Source organism: Monopterus albus, unplaced genomic scaffold, assembly GCF_001952655.1.
Source record: "Monopterus albus unplaced genomic scaffold, M_albus_1.0 scaffold141.1, whole genome shotgun sequence".
NCBI lineage: Eukaryota > Metazoa > Chordata > Actinopteri > Synbranchiformes > Synbranchidae > Monopterus > Monopterus albus.
The window spans coordinates 137,304-146,193 of record NW_018128021.1 but is presented as its reverse complement, the minus strand read 5'-3'; the positions used below and the strand labels follow the sequence as shown (position 1 = coordinate 146,193).

Here is an 8,890-nt window from a genome sequence, read left to right as displayed (position 1 = left end):
GTCATACTTTCATTTTTTGAAAATGCTAAACAAGTTCCTAAATTAGCTGGGTACTATAGTATTTAGCAGAAGTTACTCAAACAGGGAGTAAGAGACTTGAGTATTGGAAACTATTTCCAGCCATGGATTTAATGAGTACAGTATTACAGCAACAGGGTAGTGTATGTAATACTGACTGAAATCAAACTACAGTGCCCATGTTCACTGTAACAAAGCTGAAACTGTTTAGCTCATTTAGGTGTTTTAATGGTTTGGACAACAGTGGAGGTCTGTGGCGCAGAGGAGTAAGCTACTGTATATCCACATTTTGAGGGTTTAAATTTTTAATATGATGTTTTTGTTTTACAGTTTACCATCACATACATTTGAAAGTGACTGCAGCTGTGAAATGATTGGTAATTCAGTATAAACTCATTTTTAAATCTAAAATCATTTTGTGTCTTACTCCATCATTCTTCTTCACCCTCTTTCTGTATGAGCTCACCTGTGGCTCAGGAGAGTTGGGGGGGTCATGACTGGATCCCTTAGTGGGCCAGCCCTAGACATGCCCAGCCCTGCTATGTCCCAAAGGCCCTGCTGTCAGCTGTATGCCTCTGCCACTGTCACTGAGCCTCTGTGTGAGTGCATGCCTGTGTGTGTGTGTGTGTGTGTCCTACTGCAGAACAAGACCCAATTTGATTTGCTCCATTGGCCTGTGAAGCTCGGCTGTGAGGCAGCACCTCTCTTTATTCCCCTAATGGCTTCCCTTCCCCACTGCTCCTTACCCTTCCCTAGACACCAGTTATTTGCACTCGTGTAAATATACATATACACCAGGGCGGGAGAGGAAGAGGGAGAGAATGTGATGCATAGATCCAAAGTCAGCCACAGAAGACAGAGATATCGAGTAAATGGAAGTGGAATTAAAGTGAGACAATGGATCCGTGATCACTCTCAAGAAGATGCAGCCATTGCCTCAGAGGCTGACCTTGGGTGTGAGGTCTTTTTAATCTAGGGATATTAGAAGCCTTTACATGAGCCAGACAGATGCTAGAGTGGTGGTACCTGCCTATCAAAATGGGAGGGGAAGCACCAGAAGTCGTGTTTGTCATGGTGTCATTTGCGTTTCACTGAGGATGGTGTTCAGGTGCAATAGAGGTTAAGCTTTCTGCTGCTGTTGCCACCCACTCTATACCCCTGTAGTACATACAATATGGTATTATACCAGTGCCATGCTCCCTCTCCCCTCCCCCATAAGCGATCTAAATAGTAGCTCTTGTGAGCTGAACCATATAAGTGAGTGTGATGGAGAGACACATAAATTGCATTGCATAGGACATGCAATCGGTGCAGTCTGTAGCTAGCTACCAGCATGGTTCCGCTCAAATAGGTTCTCAAAGCATCCATGTGTGACAGAGTTTAAATGGGTCATACCATACAGGTACTATTCAATCACATATGAAATGAGTTTGCTGCAAGTAAACTTTGGAAATGATTTTCTTTGTCAGATCTAATGTGTTGTGTTCAGAGAGTGTGCATGTGGTTGTGGGTGTTGGAAAATTGCAAGGGCTGTGTGGGAGGGGGCACTAATTTAAGAGGCTTAATAATGACCCCCTACTATTCTCTGCAGGGACTGCCTTCATTCGCTCATCACATCACATGCATGGCATGACATGGAAACAGGAGATGCATGTCATTTTTGACAAAGCTTGGCACTTACTGGCTTCAGGGGAAACCTCTACACGATTCTCTTGCTGCAGTACCTGTCTGTTTCTAGGGTGAAAAAAGGAATGAGTTGAGAATCACTGGTTTCTTTTTCATCTTCTTCTGTTCCAAGATTGGAAGAAACAACATGGTCTTACTTTCTTCCTTTATATGTAACAAAACAGAACTGAATATTCAAAGCAGAAAACAAAGCACAACGTAGAATGTAATTCTATTGCTGATATGAAGAAATTGGGTGAAGTCTGAGCTATTTCTTTCATTTAATCAATTATTTGCCAGATGAAAGTACATCTATGATTTTGAAGAAAAACAGAAATCATTGTATTGCCCTGTGCCAAAGAACTATGAAATGCAAGGTAGAGGCTAGCCGACATGTTGACACTCCAAATAGACAACTATGTGTTTTATTTAAGTGACAGGATTTTGACCTTGTAGCACTAAGTAACAAAGTCTATAAATAGGCAGAATGTGCTTTCTTGCCACATGGATATGAACTATTTAAATCTGCCATGGTGTTCATACTCAACAGATTAATTGATCTCATGTATGGTTGACAAATCAGCACAAGAGCAGTTAGAGAAATGGAAAGGTGACTTGACAGGGCGAGGTGCACACTGTTAGAGGTAAATATCTGGATATTCAAAGTTTGGAAATCCAGTTGCATGACCTTTTTTTTTCTGGCTAACAAGAATACATCAATGCTATTAAAAGGCTACTTTGAGCTTCCAGGGAACACAGTATGTATTTTACCAGAGGCAAGTCAGACACAATGAATGAACTGCACATTGAAACATAATGACACTGACATGCAGTAAAATGGTGAGGTGCATGGCATAAACATAAGCTTCAGGCATGAACTGAAGCTACTTTGTGTAACAAAATCACTAACACTTAATATACTAGTATATTTCCCCATGCTCAAACACAAACTGTATAATGTCATCAAAATTCACTTACACTATGCAGCTAATTATTTAGCAAATACATAAGATGTTTATTTTCACTTGACAAATTTGATATCTGATTCTATTTCATGAGTTAGCAGCTTGATCTTAAATCTGTTTGGTTCCTTTTTAGAGAAAACCAAAAACTCCAGGGTGCACTGCAAAAAAAGAGGCCCCTTTGCATCAGCCCTTGATGCAACAATCACCATAATGCAAGTGGCACGGTGTGTCCACTGTTAAACGATTCACAGGAGAATCTCTCCCTCCTTCCCTTGGTTTATCTCAGTTCTATAGTTTTCCTGTCTTTGACCCATGTAGGAGCAAGCTTCCCATTTGGGCCCCCATGCGTCCAGTCATTTACATTTCACCACATTCAGACCCTACCAAGAAGGAATGGAAAGCGTGTCATCACACTGACTGTTGAGAGAGGCAGTTCCCATAATTTAATTTAAATGTTCATGTTTTTTGGGCGCTTCAGCTCAATGGGAGGCTTTCTCAGAGGTGACTGTTACGAATGATTGTGGGCTCAAAGTGTGAGTCATAACTGTCTGATAACAGCTTATAGTCTGACCAAAACCCATAGGAATATTCTGCACAGTTTTATATAGGCTCTCCTAAAATCCCTTCCTTCATCACAAATTTATAACTGCTCAGTTGTAACCAATAGCTTTTATAGTCTGCCACCTAAAAAGGACCCAATGCGACAATTCCAGGTGAATTTTTGATATTTCATTATGAAACGAGCAATCTTGTTCATGTTTGCAAATATTCAGTCAAAATCAGCAGCCTCCCCCGTGCTTCCATCATTTGCTCATCATGTGATATTTGTCTGTCTGATGTGCATTTCACGTGTATTACCACTAATGTATTACAACCCCAGTAGCTGGACATCATTATCAAACATATGTGTGGATCTCAGACAGCAAAGACCAGAAACTGTCTTTGCTTCTCTATTTAGGGACAAAGAAGTGTATTTATGCCCCTACAAAAACCGTACAAGTCCCTGAATGCGGTCATTGAGGATACACTGTCCAGTGTTTTTATGTCCCTAATTTTGGGTTGTGTGAGACTGGTCCTGTGTTTTTTAAATGGCTGCAATAACGTCACAGTGAACAAGCCTCTAACAAGCACAGACACCCATAGACCAAGCTCCTTTCTCCTTTGATGATATTCTGAAATTAGTGCTCTTTAATCAAATGTGCCATGGTGTTCAGGTGTTGAAAACTTGTCTTTTTTCCTCCCATCTTCCAGGGGTTGTTGTTGTTGGAAATTCTGTGGATTACACTGGCAAGCCACCCCTGAACCCTTCTAACTCTGTAATCCAAAGGGGAAGCATTGCTCATTTTTAATCAGGAAGCTCAATAGATAAACAATAATAATACATTTCAGTTAATGAAACAGACCACGATGTATGGAAGGCTTGCCAGTAAGCTAAGCGCCTCAGCCTCGCCACCGTTTGTTCGAAGCGGTTTGTTTTTAACTGCTTGCTATTGTTACTGTTTTTAATCCGAGAGAAATAAACTTATTTTAATGCTCCATGGATTAAAGAAGCTGTGGTTTTCCACTTCAAACACGCACAGCGTGTTGGGTGATAAAACAACTGCAACTCAAAACCATAGTTCCATTGTCCTGTTTCCTCTTGTACCAAATGCTGTTTATTTGAACTGCATCCTGTTTTTTATTTATTTATTTTTATTTTTTTTTTGGTTTTCAAGTGTCTGGGTCTCTGTAAAGATGTCTTTTTTAGTTGTAGGTATTGTTTACTTTCATAGCTGGTTTGAATAATCCCAGAGCCAACCTGCTTAACTCAAACCACTCCAAAACCAGGTATAGGTGTATGTGTGCACATGTGCTTTAGCTAACTACCAAACACATCAATAATGCACAGTAATTTCTTCCCTAGCTCTAATTGCAGAGCAAGAAAACAATGGGCCCTTAGGAGACTCTGCAGCCACTGTGTGCAGGCTTGATTTGCATCACACTGATTCTTTATCTCTACACTGCTAGTCCTCCATCTAGCCGTAACTCCAATTAGCACTTTCTCTTTCTTTGTGGTTTCAGGAAATCTGGTCAGACAGTCATGGTAAAGGCCAACACTGCTCCATGGGTGAAAGCAATGCCAAGGCCCAAGTAAGTGAAAGATGGAAAGGAAGTAGGGTGTATATGTGTGCATGTGTGACAGAATAAGGCCGTAAAAGAAAAAATTTCATGAGATAGATGTAGAGGGATAGAGAGGTAGGATACTTCAACAGCATGAATCAGAAAAAACTGAATATTTATGAGGCACCTGTGTCAACAAACACTCATACAACCAAAGGAAACATGTAGTTATGTCAGGACAGAAATATAACCTATACTAAATTATTGCTGGGAAATTTCAGTACTAACATACAAGATTCCAGACACTCTCAGAAAAGAGCCAATAATAAAACACTGTGTTAGACTTTGGTTCTTCTTACCATTGCTAACTCTGAGAGACGAGACAGTCCAAGTAACTTCAAAACAGTACTGATTTATTCAAAGGATCACAGGTAAAATTAACATTACACGATCAGGTATCTTGCACCTCCAAACTGCTCACAGGCAGATGTAAGATGAAAAGCCCCTGAACCCACCAGGCCTATACATTATATCCCCTCAGTTGGGCTAGCCCCATACTACACAGAAACGTCAACCGAGACGTCTTTGTTACCAGCTTTGCAGCTGGTCATAGCAGTAGTCAAAACATGAAGCAAATCAACGTGTGTGTGTGTCTGTTGATTAAGTGGTGTGTAGCTAAAAACATTCTCACAGACTTCTAGTAACATGTCGTGACTTAAACATAAGCACATATTATGGCTAAGGCTACAGTTATACACGTCATAATAATAATATTAAACATCCTGTCTGCTGACAGTCATCAACTCTTCTCTCTAGTTATCCTTGACCAGATGTACCCTGTAGAAACTCATAAGCATGCCTAAGCATTTAACAGTCTAACTAGACATCCTATCTCCACTAAACATTTCTAATACATAAAGTATCTATCCAATTTCTATCTGACTAAAAATACCTAACAACTGAAATGACAACTTATAACAGGAAGTCTAGTTTTGGCTATAAGTGAAAGGATGAACACACTCTACAGTCCTTTTTTTAAGAATTCAATAAATCATTGTGGTTTTTTTTACAAAGTAAACCAGGCAGTTGTTTAATTTGGTCACAGTATTGATAGGAACTAAGACAGACATTTATTTGAGGCTGAACTTGGACCAAAACATACCAACAGAACAGCCAGTGTTTCTACAGCTATTTCTGGGCTCATGGTCATTTCTATGGTCAGCACAGGTAAACCAACATTTGTGGACTTATGTAACAGACAAGTAGATTGATCAGTGCCTCAGTCTGAAGCCATCATTCATTATTTTTATCCAGCAAATAAACTTGTTTTTTCTTTGACCTGACCAAGAACAGGGTTTTTTTTAAATGCATGCGCTTGTGTATGTGCATGTGCATGTGTATACTTTCATGAGCATGTGTGAAACTATCTAAAAAAAAACCTGCAAGATTCTGACAGTCATGTCTGTCCCTCTATTCCCACCAACACCGCAGCCACCTTCCAGGGCTGGGGGCATTTTAATTGGCCCACTTCCAAACTGTAATTTTTTTAATTGCTTGGAGACACTCTGCTCTCTTTTAAAAAAAATCAATGCAGATGTAATAATATCTGTAATTGTCTGCCACGCTCCAGGGACACCACAAAAGCCTCGGATCAATGGAGGAAAGCAAGGAAGCTGGTAGGGGTTAATTTTTCCCTTTCTGTAGGTAATGACAGGGAGGCAACTCTTGGCTCCTGGCAGAGAGGCACAACTTGTGCTGTTCCTATTGTCTCTACAGCACCTAATTGGGCCAAATGCAGTTAGTTCCCCCTGGCAGAGACTGTCGAGGTGGTGATTAATGAAGCCTCCAGTCACATAACCTGATAAAAAAAAAAAGAAAGGGATGGGAGAGGGGAAAAAACATCATCTTGCTTTGTGTTCTTCATCCTTTTTCTTTTCTTGTGCTTTTTCATTGTCTTTGTCAATTCTCCAGAACTTCTTTCTCTAAGTAAACAGGTGAAGTGGTTTAGGTTTGCTAAGACTTATTTTTCTTCTGGGAAGGAAAGGGGGCAGGACCATTACTGCAGTGTGGGAGTAATTAAAAAAAAGAGTAACGGGGTTGCTCAGCTTGAATTTCAACTCTCCTTTCTTAAAGTGTAGAATCACACATTCTCGGTGGAAAAAAAAAAAAACTGGCCAAATTTTCCGGCTGAGGCAACTGTGTTTTTGCAGCCGTCTTTCCAGTACCGTCTCTAGAGACATGTGTCAGGAATCCAGGATCAAGAGGTCACAGGTATTAGCCTCCCAGGATCATCGTGGCCTTTGACTAATTACCTCATTAAGCTGCACTCCAATACTTTTCCATGGTCTCTGTGCTTTGGCCTTGTTACTTGGTGTAAAGAGAACAGAGTGGACACAGAACTCATCCACAGTGACCCGGGTGAACTGACCACAGCTTGTTGCTGCCTGGTAGGTGGGTCGTGGGAGGGAAATCAATCCTCAGTAAACATATTAGATGCAATTACATCCTGCTGGACTTTGCCTAACACGTTTATAGCAGCATTAGGCAAAGTCTTCCTTTATCAACCCCTCCAGGCCATTAAGACAATAATATGTAATTTTCACATTTAGAAACTGTGGTGAAGGTATTGGAAAAAGAGCACAGGGGTGGAGTTACATGTCTAACGTTTGATTACATTCAGAACAAAGTGTTTTTCATTCGTTTTATTAGGTTTGTGCTTATCCTAATAAGTATAATGCAACAAGACAACCAAGCTTATGAAGAAATCTTAAATGAACTGTTACTTTTATAGTGATACCAAGAGTAAAAGATGTAATAAATCAGTTTCACACATCACATTTCACATTTATAAACATTTAGATAATGCTGTTTAAACCTCGCTATTCCTTTAATCACTGATTAATTTAGGCGCAAATATTTCTTCAACTCAATATGAATAATCACCATTCATACAAATGAATGAACATGGCATTTTGATTTCTCTCAAAGAGAAGAGTGATATCCTCATTTTGAACATTTTATTCCAAGTCCTTTGTTGTATGACTATCAGCTGCTGAAATGATGTTGTGTTATTTCAGGGATTTGATTAATGTTTGAATTTGTGTATCTTCATTTGTCTGGAATTACATAGGCACTTTAATTTCTCTTTGGAAAAAAGCCCAATTACCATAAAACATATGAATGATAATTGTGGCACAATGTAATGTCAATAGCACTTCTGATTAATTCCTCTGAACACAGCCAAATGGCTAGCACAGTTACCCGGTAAGTGATAAACTATTTCATTTGTCCCTAATTACTAAGAGACCCATTTTACCATCATGATGAGATTTCTAAACCTCCTTAACCAGCCGATGCCTATACATTAATAAAAGCATCTTTTTTTAAAACAGTTTTTCTTCTACTCTCTTTTTGGAAGGTATTCAAGTCTAATTACTCACAAGAGGGCATGTGTGCTTACAGTAGCACAAGAGGTGCTTGACAACAAAGTTTATCCCAAACAATCAGGTACTTTCAGAGAGGAACAGCAATTGTCCTAATGGGAACATGTTCTGTATGTGTGTGTATGTGCATGTCTGAGTGTGTGTGTCCGTGTACCCACTGGTCTCTACACATGAATATGCACACAGCCACCGACATAGCTGTGTGCTTCTGTGCATGCATGTTTTTTGTATCATGGGGGTTCAGAGCCAGTAGAGCAGGTTTCTTTTGAGCATCCATGAAACAGCCTAGGGGCCTATATGTGCCATAGGTTCTTCAGACAGCCTGACTTTTTCCCCACTTCTCTCTTCGTTTAGCGGTGAAATGAGGAGGTCTGATCAGATGGGCTCAAATACAGCATCACACAGTTTTACCTCAGGACTTCCTCACTGTCACCCAACAGCACCCTCAAGCCACTATTCTTCTTATCCCAGACGTGAATTCTTCATTTGGTCACACTGCCTGCTCCTGAATAGTCACCTCTGAGGAGATTAACCCTTTCATTAAAAATGCTTGACCAGGGTCAACCTACTGCCTGGCTCTGCCGTCCCTGTGCCTTGCTTTGATCTATCAGCTATGGAGAAATTATTAGCAAACTCTAAGCTGTGCCATGTGATTTGTTTTTGTACATTTGTAGAAATTATTCATAATCCTATTATGTG

At 40.1% G+C, this 8,890-nt stretch overlaps 1 long non-coding RNA gene across 1 annotated transcript in view; it reads left to right on the top strand.

Annotated features, from left to right (window-relative positions):
* The window catches only part of LOC109968005 (uncharacterized), a 38,512-nt gene extending 29,875 nt beyond the window's left edge, over positions 1 to 8,637 (top strand). The window contains exons 5-6 of the long non-coding RNA XR_002276031.1: positions 4,710 to 4,778; positions 8,546 to 8,637. This is a non-coding gene — a long non-coding RNA (uncharacterized LOC109968005). The remainder of the gene's footprint in view (positions 1 to 4,709; positions 4,779 to 8,545) is intronic.
* The last annotated feature ends 253 nt before the right edge of the window (positions 8,638 to 8,890 follow it).